The following is a 24,793-nucleotide window of genomic DNA, read 5'->3' on the forward strand; positions in this document are numbered from 1 at the left end:
TTCAGTCAGCATGCCGTGTTTTTCTTGTACTTAGAGTGAGTGTTTATTTCTGTTCAAGAATCCCTTTCCACATGCGAAGCCTACTCCACCTCCGTCGCGGAGCCCCCGGCTGCCCTGTCTCCTCTCCACCACCAGCAGCAGCTCCTCTCCAGCACCAGCTTCGACACCGACCCTGTCAACAGCACCGTCTTATCACCGGTAAGACACGGTAAACAGAGAGCATGGTTGATTTTCGCATTATTATTATTACTACAGGTGTAAATGCCTGCAAGCATGATCAGAACAGTGAGACCAACGACCAAGAATTCAGGCAGGTGTAAATGCAAACTGTGCAGCAGCCAGCTCAGGAACGCCTGATGAAAGCTACATGTAGCTGCAGTGACACATAAACAGAACACATGCAGCTGCATTTATTTTCCATTGACTTAACAAGTAAGTCACTCTAATTAATTTACGTTCTGGTGCAGTGTAGTATTGCAACCATTCTTCTTATAGTCACTAGGTAGCTGTGAAACTGAATGAAAATATACATAAAAATGAGAAAACACAGCTCTTCTTAGCAACTCCAAAATGTGCACAGGATGAAATGAAGTTCACACCACGTCGTTTTTGTTTGTGGTGGAGGAGTTACTGCTTGTGCTTTGGTTAAAGCGAAGAGTGCCAGAAGTTTATTAAAGTATCAAAGACATGATCATGATTGAAAATGGATGGACGGGTGGCTAAACACATCACATCATAGCTGTGGAGTCCTTCCAGCTCCTGGGGACTACAATCTCTCAGGACCTCCTGAAAAAGGCTCAGCAGAGGATGTATTTCCTACAACAGCTGAGGAGACATGGCCTGCCACATGAGCTGTTGATCCAGTTCTACACTGCAGTCATCCGATCTGTCCTGTGCACCTCTGGATCAACCACACAGCAGGACAGAAACAGACTACAGCCCATAGTACGGACTGCAGAAAACATCATCAGAGACCCCACTCACCCTGGACATTTGGACTACAGAGCCCTGTACACAAAAATCACCACTACTGTGTTTATAGCAATTACCATTTTGCTAATGTGTTCATACATTCCAGTCTAGCTGTACATTTCTGTTTATATTGTGTTCTATTTTACTACTATTTCTTTTTCCTCCCTGTTCCTCTTTCTATAGTTTATTTTTTATTATTCTCTTCCATATTCCTAGGATGACACCAACAGCCGAAACCAAATTCCGTGTATATTGTGTACTTACTTGGCCATTAAAGCTGACTCTGATCACTTTTCTGTCTTTGGTCTAGGCAAGAGGAAAGGGGGCCACAGAAAACTGGACCTTCCTAGCGTACTTGTGGAGATGCAGGCTGAGGAGGAGTGGAGTCATGCCCAGCATGATGAGAACATCTGGTTGCTCCTCAGCGAGGCAAGAGAGAATGAAGCGGCCTTGCAGCGGGAGGAGATGGCCCAGAATACTGCCTTCAACCAGTCATTCCTGGGTGTGCTGGGGCAGCTGGGGCAGGCAGTGCTGGGTGTGCTGGGGCAGCTGGGGTAGCTGGGTAGGCAGTGGGCAGCCGGCGAGTGTGAGCGAGTCCACCTCCCATAGACTTGAGATTTACAAGTGCTGGTCATATAATTAGAATATCATGAAAAAGCTTGTCTTTTGGACAACTGTCAGGTCAGCAGTCTTCCCCATGATTGTGTAGCCTACAGAACTAGGCTGAGAGACCATATAAAGGCCTTTGCAGGTGTTTTGAGTTAATTAGCTGATTAGAGGTGTCTTCAATATTGAACCTTTCTACAATATTCTAATTTTCAGAGATACCAAATTTGAGATTTTTGTTAGTATTCAGGTATAATCATCAAAGTTAAGAGAAATAAACATTTGAAATATATCAGTCTGTGTAATGAATGAGTATAATATACAAGTTTCACTTTTTGAATGGAATTACTGAAATAATGAACAACTTTTTTCATGATATTCTAATTATATGACCAGCACCTGTAGTTGTATATAGTTTTACTTTTAGTCCTCCACTGTAGGAGAGGCCCACCACAGTTTGTACTTTGCACATTGTAAATAGTTTTGATTTTGCTGCTGACTAATAAACTATTTTGTGACTTATGTGATTGCATCATAACTTCTCATTTTGTCTGTTAAGACACTGGTAGAAAAAGAGTCAACAGTCTGAACCAAACAATTCTATATTCCCTAATAATGTATTTGTGTTTAATGGGATTTAACATGTTTTAACACAAACTCCTTTATGGTGCATAATTCCGGTGACTGAATTACACCAAAGCAATACTGATTTATCAAACTGGAATTTTCTTAAAACAGCTGTTTTAATGTTTTGGCGTTTAATTTTTTATTTAATCTTGCTAACCTTCACAAACAAACAATAGTATAGACACATCTACAAAAGTTTATTGTCAGAATTGCATTAAAGAAAACAATAGCGGTCCGGGGACCGAAAAACAGAAGTATAACAAGAAGAATAACTTTGCATGACACGTAGTGCATCAGTGCATCCTGTACATCTCTGTCCTCCTCCTCTACACCTTGTGCCACTGCAGGCTCATGTGCTGCTGCTTCAGGTAAATCCCATGAAGTCTCATCAGAGAGCATCTGAAACACATACACAGCATACATATTTTAATACCTAATAGTGACAAACTGCAGCCATTACAGGGTCGTTCACAGGACTGATACACGATAGCTAGCGAACTAGCATTAGCTTACCCTCATATGTCGTCTCGTTCATATCCTCTTGTCTTCGGCTTGATACTGCTTTATCGCCTCCCAAACTCTCCTGTGTGTCTCCTCAGTGTTTCGACTCGTCGCTCTCAGCTTTCTCCGACTCTTCTATTACTCTGAATCTGACAGAAAGCCACAGACCGAGCAGCAGGTGTACTATCGCCTCCATGTACATTGTTGCATTGCGTTTGTGTCGCACAGAAATGACGGTAAGGGACTTTCGGACCGCCGTGCTATGACGACTCCACCCACGATGAGGTGGTTCTCAATGTAATGGAAAAACAACTAAACCGAGACGAGCCGTGGCGCGCCGAGTAGATGCTAAAGGAAATGCTAAAGGAAAATTTGTCTTGCACCGCATGTATCAACATTTGGGAAAGAGGACCGAGTCTTTAGCGGTTGCTAATAAAGTTTTGTTTTATTGAGTATCCAAACCAACGTAGAGGTGAATAGCGCCACCCAGTGTATCGGAATGTGTTCACAAGCTCTGCGTCAATCCATTATCTGGAATCGATTTGCCTTGACTTGATGTGCAGGGTAACCAATCAGGTGTTAGGATCCGCCCACCGACTTTGACGGGCGAGGTTGACAGATAAAATTAATTCATGATCCACTGCAACACAAGGACCATGAAATAATTAATTAAATCGTGAAATAATGAAATATGTTTTTTACTTAAAATAATTGTTATTTTAATAAATTAATGACATATTTAATAACACATTTATGTATTTAATTCCAATTTTAATTAATTAATGACATATTTAATTCCAATTTTAACTAATTAATGACATATTTAATTATTTAATGATATATTTATTTAATAACACATTTAAGTATTTAATTCCAATTTTAATTAATTAATGACATATTTAATTCCAATTTTAATTAATTAATGAAATATTTAATTCCAATTTTAATTAATTAATGACATATTTAATTAATTATTTAATGATGTATTTATTTATTTAATTTTGGCACTTTTAGTCCTCCATACCAAGAAGCCCAAAAATACAAATTAATTAAAAAAAATAAGCAAACATTTATCTTAAGTTTACTGATTCTTGCAGTAAAACCTGAAACGCTAACTGTCTTAAGAGCAACGTAAAACCAGCAGTGGTGTGAACATGACAAACTCTGGCTATCTTTTGCATGAAAAAAGACATTGTGCTGAAGTTTTCCCAATTTTAATTTGTCCTTGTGAAAAAAGTGTGCCTCAAATTATCCAAAATGTAAGATAAACAAGAGTCAGACATGTGTCACCTTTTTTTTACCAATTATCATTAATAAGAGCCGCATTTCGAGGGAGAGTCTCGAACAAAAACACTCGCCGCTGCTCCTCGGTGATGAAATTAAGTTGTCATTGGAGCGTCTGCCTAAATCCTGCACGCTTACGGGGAAAAAAAAAAAGACCATTCTGAGTTCAGAGTGCCATGTAACGTTCAATTACAATTTAACAGACGGGTCTCTATTAGTCGGTGTTCATTTCAGGGTTGGAGGCTCGAGGTCACGACCTGCTCCTCAGGCAGGTGCTTATGTTTGACTGGGGTTTTTAAAAAAAGTACGACCAAACAGAAAGATTAGGTCCAATACAAAACACACCTGGTGGACACAGTCTCCACATCATCCTTTACTGGAGTTTGTCTGTCGCACAAAAACACACACAACGGCACCGGAGTGGAAATTTAAGCTGACAGTCAACATCTCAAATAAATATATTCCTCCGTCTTTTTGTTTTAAGATATTAAAGTAATTTCTATAATTGTTTGAAACAAGTCCACTTTTCCTAATTCCCATCTGTGTCCTTGACGACGGGGTCAGATCCGAGCCCCTCTGCTGGCAGCTGCACCAGATGGCGAGGAGGGAAAGAGTGGAGGGAAAAAAAAAAGACAAGGGAAGAGAGACGACTTCTGTTAATGTCAAACAGAGAATTAGAGTTTTTTCCCTGCTTTTTGACGTGGTTTTAGTGTCCACTGCCTCAAAATGACAAGCTGATGCCCTCAGGCAATAAAACTCAGCAACAGCGGCTGAGTGAAGGGCTGCAAAAATCCCTACCTGTTCAAATGTGTGTTTGAACCTCTAATTGTGCAGAGCCTTTGGCAAATCAGGGGGTGTTAGAGGAGAGGCCTTGTCCAAACAGAGAGGAGTGAAACAACTATCCTCGGCAACTCTGGAAGAACAGGAGTAAAGACAAATACCGGCGATAAAGAGACGGATGAAAGATGGACACGGGGTTGTTTGTCGTCTTTAGAAACAGGCAGTTTTAGTTTGTCCTTCGCTGACACTTAACAGTCTGAGGTTTAGGCGGACTAGAGTATGTGCCACTCACACACTTAGATGTACGTCCCGTGTTCGGAAAACACTTTTAAATAAGTGGGAAGCTTTGGTGCGAACAGCCGCATTTGCAAAGTAAGTTGTCACTCATCTGCAGGCTTTCTAATATAAACGTACATTTCGACACTAATTCCTTTGTGTGACAGATTTCACAGACTGCTGCAACTGTTTGATGTTGGAGAGCAGCCATTAGGCGGTCAGTCTGTCATGATCACGTCTCTACGTGGTGTTTCAGTAGCAGTAAATTTACACAAATATAGTAACTAAGTAGAGTTGAGTTACTTGAGTGCGATTGAGGTAAATATTGCACCTTTTTCTGCAACATTTAACCAACACAGCTACTCTTGTTATTTAGTAAATTGAATGTTTAAGTGCAAATGATGTGATTTATGTGAAAATATCATGCATGACCATTTATAAAATTACTTTTAACATTTAATAAGCACGAGCAAGACCATTTAAGACATCCAAATCCTAATTAGAGATTAGAAAAACATTAATTTAAATGTTAAAAGCGGTAAGTATTGTGTGCTATTAAATTTACAGGACATATTTCTGCAATAATGTGGTGCTGCTAGTTTTACTTAAACACCTTCTTCTAGCACAGAGCTGTCAAACTCATTTCAGTTCAGGGGCCACATTCAGCCCAATTTGATCTCAAATGGGCCAGACTTGTAAAATCATCATATACTGACCTATAAATAATGACAACTCCAAATATTTCCCTTTGTTTTTGTGCAAAAAAGTACATTCTGAAAATGTTCACGTTGAAAGAACTACCTTTGTAGAAAGAAATTATGAAAAGTCTGAAAATTCTAAAAAAAAATAATAATAAATAAAATAAGTGCAGTTTCAAACAGCATTATGTCTCAGTGTAACATTTACACATTACAACTTACAGATCACAGTGTGTCTACAAACACACAAAATATTTAGTCTCAGGTATCTGGAACTGAATGATATAGTAGATCTAGGAAGTATTTAAAATAAAAACAGTTGTACAAATTTACAATTTGCAGTTAATGTTTTCTTATGTTTTACACTTCAAAGTCATCTCACGGGCCGGATTGGACCCTCTGGCGGGCCGCTTTTGGTGTTTGACACACCTGTTCTAGCAATTATAACACTGTATGTGTAATCTGATTACTGTCCTGCTACATGTTTGCATGTGTACAAGCCGACAGCTTCATGAGGCTGCTGCATTATTTTTCACTCAGAGTTTACATTTCTGTTAGCTGCATATTAAGAGCCTGATGACATTTACACTGATCCTTGAATATCTTTATAATATAATTAAGTCTTTGCGTCACAACATGATTTAATTCTCCCGTGCACAGTGAACATTAACAGCAGCGGCTAAATTGGATCAGCATGGCAGCATTCATCACCAACTCACATCCAGCCTATGTTTCCATCCAGCATCGTGCTGAACACAGAAATGTAGAAAGTCACCCTCGTCTTCATAGTTAACCCTCCTGTTGTCCTCATTTATGGGCACCAAAAAATATTGTTTCCTTGTCTGAAAAAAATCCAAAAATTCAGCAAAGAAATTCCCCAAATTTCTGACAATCTGCAAAACCTTCAGGAAGAAAATTCCAATAATTCCTTAAAAGTTTTATTTAAAAAAATCTCCCAAATTTGGCACAAAAGTTCTTGTGGATGCTCTTAAGAAACATTTTTAACATTTCTATTTTTCCACCAAAAAATGTTCAAAGATTTCCCAAAAATGTTGAAAATGTGGACATCAGAAGTTTCACTGTGAAAATATAAAATGGGTCAATTTTGAGCCGCAGGACGACATGAGGGTTAAATATCTGTGACATGCAGAGCCTCCATTGTTTTCCAGTATTGGTGCCACCTGTGACCACTTCAAAAAAAAAGTTTAACATACTGACTGCAGGTTTTTACAATTTTAGTAAAATAGTCCTTGATTTGATCCGTGGTGGACCTTGATGGACACTGCATAAGAGACACTTTGGAGTTCTTCCTCCTTCTAGCTATTGTTGTGCTGTTTCCGTAGAGGTGACAAATGAGCTCACAGTGAGTAAAAATGTAACAGCGGCACAAAATGGGCTAAAACAACTTGGAGTTTCGATGCTAAATACAAAACATAGCATGAAAGGATAATTCAGAACAGGAAAATATAGTCACCTAATAGTGTTAGGCACTATTTTATGACTTATGTTAGAGAGCTGCCCACACTTAAGGAAAAAAGCAGCCATGGTGGAAATTCCTTTAGCTTTAGGAGGCCAATTCTCCATTCTATACTTGACTTGTCTGCTCTAAAAGGCACCTTCAGAGGCAGCACTTTGGGACTTTACAAGAAAGGGGATGATAATGATGTAAGTAGGTGTCAGAAAAAATTCCATAAATAAACAGTGTGTGCGGCTAACTGGAAACACTCTGCACACACGCTCGTTAAAATAAGACTCTTCAGACGCCGAGGCTGTTAGGAGTCGACCCTCCGGAGAAGCAAACCAGAATAGCTCGGCCTCTCTCCTGTGACAAAGCACTTGAAAGGTAACATAATAGGGGCGAGTCGGCGGAGATAGAGCAGACTACACGGCCGCCGGTTTCTCAGCCTCTCTCTCTGCCAGCGTCCTCTCACTCAGATGCTGCTCAGAGTTCAATCTGGTTCTTATCTCGCCCAACGTCAAATGTAACCAAACAAGTGCAGGGAAAAAAGTGGGCACCGGTCTGCACGTGTTCGGTCCCAATAGAAGCATGAAAAATAAGCAGGCGGTGGACTGACGACATCCGCAGCCCCTCTGGGGATTCCTGAAAAGGTCTAACCACTCCTGCCGGGGCCGCCGTGTCAAACTTAGGAAGAGGAGCTGCGAATCATTTTACTTCCTTTAACTTAGAAATTGGCAAAGTGCAAGTATACGGATCCTTTTTGCTGTTTTCTTTTCTTTTTGGAGAGCAACAGTATCAATGTGGCTCATTTTCTACACTTTAAATGTATTTAGGTGAACATTTTGCTTGCGGTTTGCTTTGTTTTAAACAGATAAATCTGAAAATATTCAACATTTTTCTCATTGTCAGAAAGTTTACATTGAAAATCCACATGGTTGTACATACTTACTAGTGCCAAAAGCTGAAAATAGTCCCTTACAAATACAACATTTACTCCTGTTTAAGTGATGTTTGCTAAAAACTGCAGTGCCCAGTTGTTTGGACAGATTGTTGAGCCTTTTTAACACTCTAAACCTCAAGCGGTTTCTGGATGTTTTTTGTTCCATTCACGTTTTTATTGACTGTGGGCTCATTTTTCACTGCAACATAAAGTGCTGCACCTCTACGGTAACAGCACAACCGTGCAAAAAGAGAGAGGACTCAGAAATGTCTTCTGTGCAGTCAGTGTGACAGGTATAATGCCATAAATCTTAAAAATAGATAAAAATTGAAAGTCATGGAAGTGAATGCAAAACTGAAAAAATGACAAACACCTGAGCAAACCAACTGACAAAGCAACACAAATTGTCCTTAATATCAGGTGTTTCCAATGTAGCAGGGACTCATGACCACCATTAAAACCAGAGCTGATCCAAACACACAAACACACACTAATAGGCCTGTCCAAGCACAGGCACAGCCACATAACAAAAAAACACAACAGCCGAACAACCATGATATTATGGGCCAGGAGCAGAATACATCCCCATGTATAGACTGTAGAACAGTTGTAAAATGTTTTAGAATATATATATATGATAGTTCAAATTGTTTTAAAATTGACTCTCTGTAGAGTCCTGACTTTTGCTTCATATAGACATAATCTTAATCCTCCTTCCACAAGAAAGAGAGAACTGAGTCTTGACCTTTCAAACGGCACCAGAAAAAAAAAATGAAAAAACAGGAAACAAAAGAAAGCAGCTGTAATGCACCATGTTACTACACCTCATCTTATCAATTAATTATTCGTGGGTCAGTTAAAGTAAAAAGTAGCAAGAAATGTCCACAAAAAAAGCAATATTACAAAGCTATAGTTACTCAAAAAGCTAAAGATAGTTTTATACAAACCAGAAAATTCAGCAAATTATTGGTGTTTTTACATATAAACTAAAACTGAGAATCAAAACGGTTTGCTGATTCGTTTTCTTACACCTAGATAATTGTTTCAGCACTAAATACACTATATATCAGAAACAGCTTCTCTCTCTCTCTCACACACACACACACACACACACACACACACACACACACACACACACACACAGCCCTGCGACTTGTCATCCTCCATTACGTGTGCAATCAGCCCACGTCTCCTCAGCAGCTGGATGAAGTCTCCTCCATTCATCACTGCATCTCCCTATTATTAGTGTTAATACAAGGCCAGAGGACATGGAGGGAAACAGGCCTGGCAGCGCTTAAAAAGCACAAATGTCAGACTATGACATGCTGCCAGCTGCCGGCGGCTTTGATACGCCGGTGCTGGATGATGCTTATTTGATCGTTTCATTAGAAAATTTGGGTCTAGGTGTCAAAGAGGTTCCCTATGTCCACGCTGCAGCTATTAGGCTCAATTATAGCTGCCAGAAAGAGGGAGAACTGAGCCGGCTCTGTGTGCCACATTCAGAGTGGCCTTAAAGAGCCACTGAGAGGGTCACAGAAATTGCTATTCATAACACTTAATGGCTTATGAATTAAGTTTTCCTTCTAATTATTAATAATCACACATGCACACTCGACAAAAAAAAAAGAAAAAGGTAATAACATGTTTGGTTTCGGAGACCTCAGGAGTAAATGTGGTGGAATTATCAGATTTTCTTGTGGGGCGGCTTTGATTTAGAAAAATATTCCAGCTCATATGGTGTAATATTTATCATTAGAGTTCAAACAATTTGTTGATTATTGATTAGCACGTTGGCTTCCAACCTGAGGATTTTATCCCCAAAGCGGACAAGAAACGAATAACCAGACGGGCTGAGAGATGTGCTGAAATTATCTGATTAACTAAGCATGAAGAGTTAGATATCTGATCATGTCTGAAGCCATGACAGTTGTGAACAGGTCTGAAGAGTCAGTAGGTTCACTCGCTTTGGTTTAAGGGACTGTTGTGGCTTGGATTTGGTTCATTTCCACGACCAAACAAAAAGTCACGGATGATGCATTCAAAAACCGTTGGAAAGTTGAAAATGTGATGAGTCTTTCGTTTTACATTTTCTGACTCTAATAAATGATGTCATTTTGGCAATTTTGTTTTAAAGATAATCAACCTTTCAAGCCTACCAGTGGGTTTTGGGGTTCAGAGGGTGACTGGTTGAGCTAAAGAATGTCAGAAAATGGCAAAAAAAACCAAACAAAAAAAAGTTGATCAGTGTTTCTCGAAGCCCAAAAGCTGTCCTCAAACATCTCGCTCTGTCCACAGCTCAAAGATATTAGATATTATAGAGGAACAAAGAAACAGGAAATAATCAAATTTAAGAAGTTAGATTTGAGAAGTTAGACTTTTTTCTTTAAAAAATACTCAAACTGAATGATCAATTATTAAAAAAATGACTAAACTGGGCATTTGCACTGTTTTCAGTTGCTGCATTAGTGCAAATGACAAAATGGTTGCATATTTTATTATTTCTGCAGGAAAAAACAGCTTTATAAATCAATAACTGACCTAAAGTTTGAAGATGTTATTTTGTCATATCTTATCACTGAAGCCCTGTTGATAGGATTTTAGAGAAGAAAAACCTTTTTCTAATTCATAAAGTATATTTTCTATTTTCAGAATTGGTTCCCCTCTTCACTTTTTAGTTAATTGAAACCAATCTAAGGAAGAAAAATCCCTCTTTAGTTGAACTGGTAGATGTATAAAACGTAACATGACTGCTTTGTTTTGAGGTTGAAAAGTCTGAACACCACTGGATCGATCATGAACATGTTGTTTATTGCTCTTAATGGTCTTAATGTACAAGCATTTGATCCTCTTTTATTTTAGAATTCGATCCTAGAAGTTGTTATTCTGTTTTGTCGAGGTTATTAGTATTTTAGATTTATTTTATTATGTTTGATAAACTGATTTTAATTTGTTGTCTTGCTTTTTGCACATTTTTGTTGCCTGTTTAAAACACATGCATAAATCAACTGCGGTTGTTTCAAAACAGAAAATTGTTGACAAATTTAAGAAGCAATTAATATTTTGTCATTTTTTCTAAGGCAAAAAGCGCAAAAAGCACGTAGGCGTTCTGAGATGTTGGCATCAGATGGTTTTCTTTGTCACAAATGTGATTTATCTCATTTTCAAAATGTCACATTGGTCTCTGGGAAATAGTAATTTGAAGACAAAACAATACCATCAGCAGCCTTATTAGTAATGACAGAAGTTGCAGCCGTATTTTTGACTAATTATGAATAAATAATACAGACTGTAACACAATGACATATTGCTGTGCATGTGAGAAAAGTTGGGTAATTTCTCCGCTGAGTTTACACTTTTACAGCCGGTGCTCCCCTGTGGAATAACAGTCAGGGCCATATTACCTTTTCAAATGTCCATTCTGAAAATTGCACGCATGACGTATACGCACATACATGCAGCTCCTCTCCTTTTTTTGGAGCCACTTACAGATTAGATGTAATAGACATGCCGGGAAATGTGCAGCTGGAGGAATGTCGACCACATGTTCAAAAATAAATAGACCTGTGAGAATTGAAACAAGCACTCATAAGGTTAATCAAACCTAATTTCTTCATGGTTTCTCTTCTTTGGTCTGCCAGCATTTTGCCTGTCATTTTATTATTCTAGATTTCTTTCTGGGCAACAGTAATCCAGGCAGAACTAGGCCCTGCCACACTAAATTAGCTGCAAACAGACGTAGAACAGAGTGAGAGTGTGCATTTCTCACCTCCTGCATAACACTTTAGAAAAAGGCTGCATACCAGCAACACGTGGGGAAATTAACTAATTAGAAAGCGGAGGGGCGGCAGATTTGGACGGCCTCGAGTTACATAAAATACTTTTCTTCTTATGCTGAAGTTCTGTGGTCGGCGTGGTGGCTGAGAACCAGCACTTCATCCGGAGCGGCTCCAGCCTCTGATGTGATTAAGTGACTGGTCAGAACAAAAGAAGGGAAAGGTTAAGAGAGGGAGAAGAAGTAAGGTCTCAGCCTTTTCCTCACTTTTTTTTTCTCCCCTTCACTCAGGGTGGCGTCTCTTGCATGGCGCAGACCCAGGCTGAAGGAGTGTTAAACCTCTCAGACGGCGGGGGGAAGAAATGACAGGACTCCCTCAAGCTCCCCTCTGTTCCTCTAATGGACTCCTCCGTCGACATGGCGGGGTTAGAAACATCACAAGTTCATATTCCCCACATGAGACTTTTTTTTTCTTCGCCTTTTCCCCCCATTTAGCGGTGTTGCCTTTCAGATTCCTCAATGGCTCCATCTCTTTTACCCAAAGAATCAGAGTCCTATCAGTGAAATCAAAGGCGATTACACAGCTCACTAGTCATTTAGGATCTCTGTGGCTGTGGTAAGTATGTAATGCAGGCCGCAGCCCCAAAGTCTCTGTTTATTCAGTGAAAGTGCTCTGTAATTTATTTAAAATAATCTATTTTAACAAATAAAGAGGTCATTGAGTGAGCGCATTGCTGCAGGCACACATTTAAATACCTCTTTAAGAGTCTGACTGGCTGACAGGCTGCTGAGCTGGCTGGACCCAGAGGACACAGAGGCAGGCCTCCTGCTCTGAACAAAGTGATTCACCAAAATCTGAGGAGCAGCATCACGCGGTCACTGAAGGAGTACTTGCCCTCCATCGATCTGCGAGTGCTGATCGGCACGGTGAAGCCCCTTTTTGCCTCCTCTTATTGACATGCTTGATTCCGATCCAGAGGGCTTGTTTGAAGAGGGGGTGGGCTCGAGGACTCGTGAATGTTTTGGGGGGAGTAAATATGACGGATGGGATTACAAGGAAACCCTCTCAGCGATTTCGAAGGGCTTGAAATAGAGCTGGTTTTTCCTGCATACCAGTACATCTCCCCACTTGCTCTCTGTGGTGGCTCGGGCGGCTCAGGTGCACTGTATCTCCGTTCTGTCTGGCCGTCTGATGGGATCTGACTGCACCACAGAGCTGGACGCATCAAAGGAAGTCAAAGAGCGGAGGCCAGTCCAACTGTAAGAGGCCCAGTTATATAAATGGAGCCAAAGTACTTTGCTTTATTTGGACTTGTTTGGGCTTATTTGTTTGTACACCACACAGCTTCATACTTGGCGAGATCCAGAGCAGTTTTTCCTCCCACTTTAAATACCTGCACTATGCAGCGACCTGGGTTATAAAACAACTTATTTCCATCATTAAACCCTATAGATTGTGCTTTTCTGTTATTTTATCCAACAATGGTTTCATCAAAGACTCCATTAAGCTCGTTTTCTAAAAGATTTTCCGTGCCGTGCTTTGGCAAAGCCGATCTGGACTGTGGGTGCAGCACACTGGCTGACTTACTCACTAAATGAATCACATACATTCAGTAGACGTGTGAGGTTCAAGGGCTAACAAAGTGGCTAATTTTTGAGCATATATATACACCGAGGGGGGAACGAAGAAGACTGACATTTCACCAAACTTCTCTACAAAAACATCAGTGGACCATGACTGGCATCTGGTGCAATAAGTGGTTGGTGTGCAGTGAGCCTCCTCTGTTCTGGCCAAAGAAAACCCGGTTTAGTGTAACCGCCGTTTCCTCGAGTGGCCCGAAGTCGAAGCAGGAGAAAGGGTTCGAGAGTTTTTGCAAAACGTCGTCATACCACTGTAGAAGTTTAATCTTTTGTAATTATTCTTTATGTCAGAGAAAATACGGAGATATTACACTTTGTTTGCTTGAGATTCTGTCTGTTGTTGCTCATTTTCCGCTATCTGCAAGTTCATCCTCTCCTGATCTTGACAGATAAGGTCTGTGGTGGCTTCTGAACAGTGAATAGCTCCGTCTGTATTGGCTGACATTGTGGTTTGGGTCAGGGAGTCAGGGTTAGGCTGATGGATTACTTTACTAATGATTTTGGCCCGAGAGTGAGCTTGTTTTAAAAAGGCAGACATTGGGCGAGTCAGTTTGAGTTTCATATGATGTTATGGATTGGTGGACTTGTGTGTAGAGCTCTTCTTCAACGGCCAAAATCGGCACTTGATTATTTAATGTTCTTGTTTTACAAACTGGGCTTAATCTGCAGAGCAAAGAAACAAGAAATTCAATCGGCATGGCTAATTTTAAAGAGCTCGAGTAGGTTAGACCTTTTTTTCGTAAGCAAAACCTGCATGCTGAATGGTAGGCGCTTTCACCGTAACATAATCTACAGATTCACATTTGAGATGTTTGCATGTACTGTACCACCAGCGGAAGATGTCCTCTGTGATTGAGCCCACCCAGACTGCAGTGTTGTGAGGGAGCGTGCCCCTTACCTCCCATTGGGGGCAACAAGGTCCTGTGTCCACATTTCAAGCAGGGCTGTCACTCACAGTAGGGGAGAAAGGGTTCTGTCTTGGGGTCAGCACTTATGTTCTCCAGCTAAGAAAGCAAGGCAGGCTCTCAGAGGACAGGCAGCAGTTCAACACAGCATGCTTTGTGTTGCATGTATACAGACGAAGCTGGAGGAGCTCAGAGATGAGCTGCAAACTCACAGCGAAGACAATAAATGGGATTCTGTAACTCCATTCCTGCTGTAAGCTGCAGAAAAGCAGCTGTGTGAATATGCTTCAGCCAAATGCCAGATATCAGCGTCGGTAAAGAAAAAGATTTATTGGACTGAAATGTTTTGGTCCTGCTGGGTCACAGGAAGGTCAAAGCTTTACTAGACAAGAGGAGAAGCTACACTATCTTGATTTAATCAGTTCGTTAACAAGCTATTCCTTTGTACAATTCAAACTTGTTAAAGTACAGGCATCATAAAAAATCTAAAACCTTTATTAAGTGATTTTCATCAACACATTGATGAAGAAAACAGTATTGAACTACTTTAGCATTCTTTTGGAGCTGTGTTTCTGTCCATCTGATGAATATACGATCCTCATCACTGAGGTGTAGCGCTGCCCACCCTCACTAAAAATCGGGAATTCTAATAAAGAATATCAGCTTAGCTTTCAGGGAGGGCTGGTGATGGTCACACACATGCACTAAATATTAAAATATTTGCCTGCAAGACTAAAATATGCATCAATCTCATAAAATGTTGACACCCCTTTTGTGGAGTTAAACAATGAGAATAAATGCAGACAAATTTTTTTTTTTTTTTTTTAAAGAAAAAATATACGATCCTAATGTTGATTTTCCTGTTTTTGTTTTTACCAGTTAGTAAGGAAAACATCTGTCTTTTTATCAGCTAAAGGCTTTACGGTGTTCATCAGCTAGTTTTTCTGTTAAGCTGCCGGCCATAAAACATACCCAATAATCTGAAAGATGCTTAAAACTCTCTGAGAAACTGAGGGGAGCAGCAGAGTTGCTTAAGAACTCTCTGTGCATTTGTCATTACAAAGCAAATGAACCTTATATAGCCACTCTATCTGCTGTTAATATAAAAAATATTGATTAGAGAGCTGCAACTGAATATTTAAAGGTGCAGAATTGATTGCACATTAATCATTTATAAGCCATTAGAAATATCTGCTTCTTACTATAAAGCCATTAATTACCACTTATAAACCATTTCTGAAGTGTTCCTTAATAAAAAGCCCTTATATTAGATCATTTCATGCAGCTCTGCTCTGCACTTACTCTGATGACGTTGTATCTGTTTTACCAAAGGGCAGAGTGTCTGGTGCCAATTTGTCCATCTTTGAACTTTTAATTGAGTTAGTCAGGATCAGCATGCATAACAGTCCTTATATGAGTCCCAAGAAGATTAAAGAAGAGGCTAAGAGTGAAGGAAGGAGAGCGTTGGATCGGTGATTGTTGAGGCCGGTGTCACCTCTTAATGTAATTTGGCACATGGTCCTATGTGCTTCTTCTGGTGTAGAGTTTCTTTTAAGTGGCTAATGCCTGTGGTGGGTGAGCACCCATGAGGGACAAGAGAGGTCAGTGTTTTGGGTGGAACGTGTGGAGAAAGTGTGGGGGATCTTCCTGTCATTCACCGCTCTTTTCTCTAAACCCCGGTGACCTCTGACTCCCACGCAGACAAACCAACCAGTCTCCACCTCATCCACTCAGCTGTGGAAGACAAAGCTCATCTTTAGCACCTCATTGGACCTTGCAGGAAAGTAAAGGGGGGAACATAAAGAAAAAAGGTAAAAAGTGATCTAGTTATGGCCAATAGTCTGCACTCGTATTGTACTTTTCTACCGCTGTGGTACTCAAAGTGCTAAACAATGTGTTCCTCATTCACCCATTCACACACCAATGGGGAAAGATCTGCCAACCTTGCAATCAGTGGACAACCTGCTCTACCACCTGAACCACAGCCGCCTTGATCATTTTAAAAATAAAATGTAAGATATATTTGTTGTAACTTTGCTCGAGAGGGGGAAGATTGAGATTTATTTTGTAGTCTCTTATTTTACTGATGTTTTTTTGTGAATGGTTGACGACATTAAATTATTGTTAATTTGGTATTTATCATGTAGATTAAAATTCATTCTTGTGTTTTCATAACACACTGTACACAGCATTAGCAAATGTTAAACTGTAGAGGTTGTAACCCTTTAAAGGGCACTAATTGAAATACTTCAAAATTCTAAATTTCAACCCTAGAGTGTTATTGGAGGACATAAGACTTTTTTACTTTTGTGACATTTTTTGAAATTTTTAATTTCCATTTTGAAATTCAAGGTCAGAGAAGCTACCATATATTGTTCCTTGCCTGTTAGTGGTAATAAAAAAAAAAAACATTCCAAGAAATGTATATATCATCACTTAGCACAACTACTCAACTGTAAAATGTGTGAGTTTTGTCAATTAACAATGGTTAGTTTTGATGTTTCGACCGCAAATTTGGAAGAAGACCGAGCCACAAGTCCATCATTTTACAACTAGGAGAAAAGAGAAAGTTTGATACGTTCCAGGCCTCTGCTGATTGGTCAAATGCCATGATGTAGTGTGCTGCAACGTAGAGTGATCTTCACTGATTGGCTGGGTGAAAACCACATACTTCTCCACCTCACTGAGAAGCATGTGAAGCAACACCATGAGAAGCAACACCATATTTAATGTGTGCTAAAGTTACCAAATATGATCACTTGCCCCATGAAGGGCTACGATCCCTTTAGATTGTGTGACAACAATGTGTCACACTGTGCAAAATGTACAGTTAAAGAAACGTCACATTATCCATAACAGTTTGGTGAATCGTGATGCTTCATCTTGCAATTTTTTTCTTTGGGTATTTTGGGTTGGTGAGTTGTGGATGTATGCCATAACAGCAGTCACACTAAGATTTGTCGCAGGTTGTCTTTGGTCGAGTTACAAATTAGTCATTGGTGTTTCATACTTTAACATAGGACCACCAGTTAGGAAAGACAACCACAGAATCTACTACGTTCCTCTCATGTCTGTCTTAAAGCCTATTGATGCTTTCCACGATTGCATCTGCAAGAGTACACGATGCAAATTTTGCCATTCCTCCAAATCTGGGAGCGTCCAGATTGACTAGTGCACATGTGGCAGGAAAGTGGAGAAACTGTATGAGGAGATTCTCCTTCATCCACAGCTTTACAATTCATCTTTGTAAAGAGTTGTAATTAAAGTGAAAGTGTTTGGTTTGTACATGCATCCCATCAATGAGGCTCAAATACAGTAGGGAGTCCTAATTATTCTAGTAATTATATGCTTTGTCCTCCCACTGAATAATCACATTAACACAGTGCTACAGTGGAGTCTGTAACTGTAGATGTTCCACTTCCACAAGTATGCAAGGGTCTGCTCTGGTCCGAGTGACGTACATTTCATCATCTGCCCAAATCTGTTAGAGTATACATGGACTCCTCTGCAGACATCCAGCCCAAATTCTACACGTGGCCACTATGCTACAATAGCAGTAGCTTGGCAGGGGTGTGCAATCCCATAACAACATAAGTGGGCATGTATGGAACACATCCTCCATGTAGACTAGAAAGTACTATCATTTAGAGCAACTTGGTGCCTGCAGCTGCCCTACAAAGGAGTACAATCCCAGCTTTACATCACAGACAGACCAAAATCAGCCAAGATCTGAAAATGGTTGTCAAGCAGAAAGAATCTGTCTCCACTAAACAGTACACAGTGTTACACTATTATCAAAAATACAGGATCTGATAAAAATTGAGATACCAGATTGCTGGTTAAGCTTGACATGATATGCTCTTCTTGTTCCCCATGTGTGTGTCTCCCTTCTAAAGGTGAAGAATCCACATCACCCTGACAGACGGTTCACATTAGTCATCCGAGGTATGCAGGAAAGGTTAAGATAATGTCCAAAGTGGAAAAAATTGAGCTGTTAACTTCACACTGATCCAAAAAAGGTCGGCCAAGTATTGGTCACCTGGGGCGTCCGATGGCTGCCACTCAGCCTCTTTCCTCCAAAACTTTCCGTCTCATTTATTCCTCATCTTCCTCTTCTTATAAGCACAGATGCAGTGGGAACCTTCAATCAGCTTCATTGTGACACAACCTCTCCATTTTCATGCACACCATTCTCTGTCCAGTGTACCACCACACACACAAACACACACACGTGCACGTACACACACAAATGCAGTTTACCCAACTGGCAGACATCTGTTGATAATTATTGCCCAGTCTCAGCAGAGAACTTGTGATATTTAATATTTCCTCACCACTTGAACAAATAAGCTGTAATAACTGCAAGGCACTTGACCACAGGAGTAGAGGAGATGTGCAGCATGAAAAGAACTGTGTGCACTTTGGTTGAATCTACGTTGTTTCCGTAGCATTTTACCTTCAGCATACATATTGAAAAAAAAAAAAGAGAAAAAAATCAACCACCCACCAACCTCCACACACCCCCAAAACCACGAGAACTTAAACAGTGAACAAACATTATAAATCACTGCTTAAAAGAAGATATAAATAGTTAGAAACACGTACAAACACCACTCACACATACTGTACACACACACACACACGTACGCATACTTCAGGCTGATGCGCTGCGGAGGTGTTGCAGAGCTGCAGAGCATCAAGAGACATTCACAAAACACTCATTAACTTCCTTTACAAAGCCGCCTTTGTGACCTGCCAGATCCTTGGCTACTCTCCCTGCTCTCTCCAACACACACACACAGACAGACACACATAGAGACACACACAGACACACACAGACACACACAGACACACACAGATAGTTTCTAGCCCAATGAGAAAGTACATAAACACTAAATGGGATTAAAGTTTAAAGTGTTACAGCTACCTGGGCCTTTTTTTTCCAGATATGCTTCCTTGAAACATGAGGGGCTCCGTGCAGCCTTTTAAAGAAAAGAAATAAACTATTTTTGCCGTAAATACACCAAATAGTGTTTGACCTGTGACCAAACCCGGCACAGAGAAATTTGCAAAGATTTATTTTTAGGGCATTTCTGTAGTGTTAAAGAGTTTTTTTCCCTCATTTTCTGTGGAGACAGTTGATGGCAAATAATAAATTCAGACCATCAGCCCTCACGACATATTACACTAATCTAATACAAACTGGACTCAAGTTTCCCTCTGCAGTGGATGTCCAAGAAAATAGAATCCCAGTCCAGACTCAATTTAAAATTGACTAATTAAAAAAAAAAAAAGAACAATTAGCACCCTGAGGTGCTCCAGTATTATAAAACAATCAAATATATATATATATAAGTTTCTGCACTCCGAGCTGTAATAAAATAAAAGTTACAATCTGGGTCTTATTTTTGTACTTGACATTGGTCTTGATGACAGTTCGCTCACCGAAGTAATTGCTGAGATCTGCCAATGCAGCAATAAACATTTAACAACCATTATTGATAATACGTTTCTTTAAACTGTGTATAATAGCCTGACTACTTTTGTTTTCCCTGATCTTAGTGGTAAAAAATCCTGGAGCTGATATTCTGTTGATCAGCAGTTGAAAGGATCCATCCGTCCATCTATTATCTATCCACCACTTAATCCTCATTAGGGTCACAGGGGGTTGGAGCCTATCCCAGATGACTTAGAGTGAAGGCAGGGGACACCGTGGACAGGTTGCCAGTCTATCACAGGGCCACATATAAACAATCACACTCACATTCAGACCTACGGACATTTTAGAGTTACCAATTAACCTCAGCATGTTGTTAGACTGTGGGAGGAAGCCGGAGTACCCAGAGAAAACACACGCATGCACTGTGCAGCCCCAGTTGAAGGCAGTAATGGTGTAGTAATGTGCAATCAAAGACAACTATGAAAACAAATCTAAATACGCCAAAAAATTGTTCGGTATTTTAGGAGGACAGAAATGCATGTAGACCACAACAAAGCACAAAATGTGTTGTAGCTAGTTAACAACAAAACTTCACCTTTAACCGGCAGCAACTGTGGTGTTTAGCTGATAGCTTAAGTGATTTTTAAGCAGAAATACAAAGAAATAAAAAATCAAATGTGAATATTCACTGTTTTTTTTTTACAGCATTCTATTCTAGTAAATTCATTATCTTTGGCTTTTGAACTCCAGTGTGCACACATCTAACCAAAAATATTTAAGGTCCAAAGAAAGGTTTGTAAACATTTAAGCTCTTACAAGTCATTTAGTTCTCTTTCACAGCATTTTTGTCAAAGGAAAAATTAGCTTCCCCACATTTATAACAGAAAACAATAGATACGAAATAGTTGTAGTTCCTTGTGCAATGTGTTACATATAGTAACAACAGTAAAATCTATGACAATAAGATGCAAGTTGTACTAAACCTCACTAAAGTCTCCATCAAAGTATAATTTAGATGTAACTTACTACAACTAACTACATTCGAATCAGCAAATCCTCCTGCAGTAGCAGCAGTGACAAAGCTGCTTTCCATGGTAATGAATTTACCACGAGGCACTTCTTCCTGCCTGCTCTTGCATCAAAGTGAGCGACCTGCTCAGGTTTCATCGGCCGGGAGGAGCAGCCGCGGCAGCACCGACTGTTTCACTTCCAGCAGATGAGTGGGGAGGCTCGGGGAAGAGGTCAGCTGCTCACCAGGGGATTCCCTGACAGCAGCTTTGCCAAAGACCACCAAGGTGATCGCTAGATGAAATGACAGGCTGCATTCTTATCCCCAGTCCCCGAGGGCAGAGAAACAGACAAGGTGCTGCATGAAGGAGGATATCAATGGCATGTTTTACTTTATTTTGGAGGTTGTCCTGTTTGACTGTGTGAAAGTGTGCGAAGATATCTTCATGCACTCTGCCATTTACATTCAATACGCCCACTGTACTGAAACGAGCTGAAGAGAGGTTGCCGTTGGAGCACTAAATATTCTATAAAGGCATACTTGTTAAGTACAAGCTGAAGGAAACTGCAGCGCAGTCAAGAGACTGGAGAGGTAGGGAAACAACCTCCATGATGGATGATAGAGAAATAAGTATCTGGGCTGGGGGGGAAACTTCTAATTACGAGAAGGGAGGCACATGCTCGTTCATCCCAAGGGGGGCTCTGAGAACCTCGGCCTCATGAATTGAATAGTGTGGTGAGGGGTTTTGGGATGGACCAGAAGTGGCACCTTTGCCAACCACAGTGTACAAACCCCCTCGACCTTTTTTTACCACATGCAATTGGTCCCGCCGCGGTCCGCTACCCATCACATAATCGGGTCCTTCTCACCGCCTCGCACCAAATAAGACAAATCTGAATACACCCCCGTCTCATTTATTGCCTTATAAAAAGACTTTTGGTCAGCTTTTGCATCTCTAAAACGAGCATGCTGGTTTTCCCCCCACATAGTGCCCCATTCATCATAGGGAGACCTACTGCTCTTACATTTCCTGTAATTGGAGTGGCAGAGGTCCAAAGGTTGGCATTGATATTAAAAGAAAGTAGCAAAAATGAATTATTTCCTGACAGTTTCTCGCCTTTGCCAGCTAATATTTTTTCAATCAGTTATGTTTCAGCACAGAGATGTCTGCATATGTCTTTGTTTGGTTACAAGCCAATTTGTCACCTTTTATACTCCCAACTTCCTCTTGGGTCAAGAGGCCCCTGTGGCGCCCTAAATGCTCTCCACAAGCTTATGAGGCTTGGTGGTGAATCTGGTGCCTGTGAGGCATAACTCTCCCTGTCAAAACAGAGAAGGAAACCATGATTCTTCACCATAGAGTCCCACGCTGCTCAGCTCTAAAAACCCAGCAGACATGAGGTCATTTTTTTTTTTTTTTTTTTTTAGCATTGTTTGAATAACTCTGCAAAGGTTGTTAGGGATGTGATATTGCAAGCATCTGATCAGGTACGTTGAGCTTACAGTTTACGTGAGCTGTAGGTGCTACATCCTGGGAAGAAAGTTATCTCATTATCACCACGGGGCAACTTGGTTTTGCAAGAATTTCATGTTGAACTTAAAAATGAAAACTTGGAAATACTCCTTCACCCACTTGACCACTTTCTCAAAGTGGGCTGTTGTCCAGCAGCTACATGTAGTCACTTCACGGTTTGTGTTACAGTACATATTGACATTTGAAGTTGATGTTTTGAAATATCGGCCAATCTTTTTTTTTTTTTATATATTTTGACAGGACAAATGTGAACCTCACTGAGTGTTTCTGTTTTAGGGTAAAATGAAAACACCATGTGATGGTCATTTACAGTAATGTTTTCTTCCAACGTGCATTGCTGAGTGTACACACCGTGGACATGAAAATGAATTTAAAAGGAGCAAAAAAAAGGCTAAAAAGGGAGCTATTGATAGACAGAAATGCACCCTGCTGTGAGCTGGACGCCACACATATGATGTATAAATAAACTTGTATCTCATGCCAGGTTTTCAACAAACCACCGCCTAAATGGGAGATTTTATTTCAGATTAGAATTTCCTTGTTGATGTTGCGATATCAAGCTTAATGATAATAAGAAGTGATGGGTATTAAATTATTTTGGGCTTGGTTTGATGTAGGTGTTGAACTGGATTGCTATGAACAGGCCTCTGCTTTATCAAGTGATCTGCACCTGCAGAGCCGGAGTCAAATATTTCATTTAATTATATGTGATTCATATCTGTCGTGCTGAAAATGTCATGCAAATTTTAGACAGAGTGAGCAACCTGTTTCTTGGCTGTGCTCGTGTTTGTATTTGAGACTTTGAATCAAAGGGAAACAAGTTTTCTGTTACTGTAGTAATAAACTTTGATGAATGTAGCTGCAGCAGCTTAAATGGTTAAAATAATTGAAGATGTTTATACTTCTCTTACACTCTAATTATGCACTTATGCATTTACATATTTGCACGAAAGGTTCAGCGGGCAAGATAAAAGACACATTCAAAGGGCTTTTTTATTGGCAAATTGGAATAAATACCTTAACTCTTGACCATCACACGCATTAAGATGTTTTCTTTTTCTGCACGGTCAATCATGTGCTTTGACATACAAAAATAGACCGGGACACTTAGCAAAGAAAACCTCATTTGTAACAGGCTTCAGTGCATATATTACCCATATTTAAGAAACACTCGTGGATGTTGTGGGACTGCTTCAAGAGGTCCTTGAGGCGATGTTTGCTTTAATTAATGAAATGTAAATGGCTATTAAAATTAACACTTGAATTATCGTTGGAATCAGGGCCCGCCTCATGTGGGTAAAATTCAACCTCATAAGTAGAGAAAAAAAGACAAGGATAGCCTGGTGAAGAAATACTGCAACATGAAAGGGTGTTAAGAGCATTACCCTTCGTGGTGAGGTGCGTCAAGAGACTTTTTCTCGTTTACTTTGAGCTGGCTGCCTTTTAGAGTGATAAAACGCAGGTTTCCTCTCCCATTCATACACTGTGAGTCTTGGATGCTGCGTACAACATGAAATATTTGTGTGGGAACATCATCACGGTTTGAATATATTGGCAATGGCGACGGGGCATAAGGGCTTCCCTATTTGTGCCACAAGATGAGAGGGTGTTTCTTTCGCTGGCGCCAGAGGCCCTGTGAACCGTGAGCTGATTAAAAGGGCGAACTCATGTTCGTGCTGACAGTGGCTGCACTGGAATAATGCTCTCAGTGTCCAAGACAATGATCGGTGACTGGATTCAGTGAGAGGAAAGGATGAGACACTTGGTTTTTAGGGGGGCGTGAGGAGAAAGTGACCATTTGTCAGTTGTTGTCCTTTACAAATTTGGCAGACTTCATTGTGGGATTGGTACCTGAAAAGAGCCGCTCTAAAAATTCCTCCTAGCATGTAATCCTCCTGCACTAAGGAATCATTAAAGGGTCACTTAACCCCGGTTGCAAGGAAACATTTCTCTCTTTTTCTGGTGGTTTCTAGCTATTAAAAAAACTTTGGCTTTCCTTTGCCTGTGTTTCTATGATTTTTGCCAGTTCAGTGGAGGTGAGTGAAACTTCAGCTGTGGAACACTTCAACATAAAGAGATGAGATGAGAAAATGAAACATACAAGGGGAATAAAATGGTCTCCATATGCACTGGTGGAAAGTATGCTTCCACTCCATGACATTTAAGAGGAAAATATGGTCATTTCTACTTCACTGCATTTATTTAACAGCTTTAGTTACTTTAAAGATGAAAATTGTACACAATAGATAATATAACAACTCTGAAAACTACAACACAGAGTGGCTCCCAACCTTCTTTGCGTCTGAGGTCAGTGTGTAATTGGGTCACGTTTCAGATGTCTATGGGTTG

General features: G+C 40.2%; 2 long non-coding RNA genes across 3 annotated transcripts in view; both read right to left on the reverse strand.

Annotated features, from left to right (window-relative positions):
* LOC111588478 (uncharacterized) overlaps positions 1-24,793 on the reverse strand; it is a 242,339-nt gene that overhangs the window by 75,720 nt on the left and 141,826 nt on the right. The gene's annotated exons all lie outside the window — the stretch shown is intronic.
* Positions 2,384-3,444, reverse strand: LOC129350312 (uncharacterized). Its single transcript, XR_008603671.1, has 2 exons — positions 2,719-3,444; positions 2,384-2,604 (listed from the first exon to the last, which is right to left on the reverse strand). It is a non-coding gene; the product is annotated as an uncharacterized LOC129350312 (long non-coding RNA).

Source organism: Amphiprion ocellaris, chromosome 13 (assembly GCF_022539595.1).
Source record: "Amphiprion ocellaris isolate individual 3 ecotype Okinawa chromosome 13, ASM2253959v1, whole genome shotgun sequence".
Classification (NCBI taxonomy): domain Eukaryota; kingdom Metazoa; phylum Chordata; class Actinopteri; family Pomacentridae; genus Amphiprion; species Amphiprion ocellaris.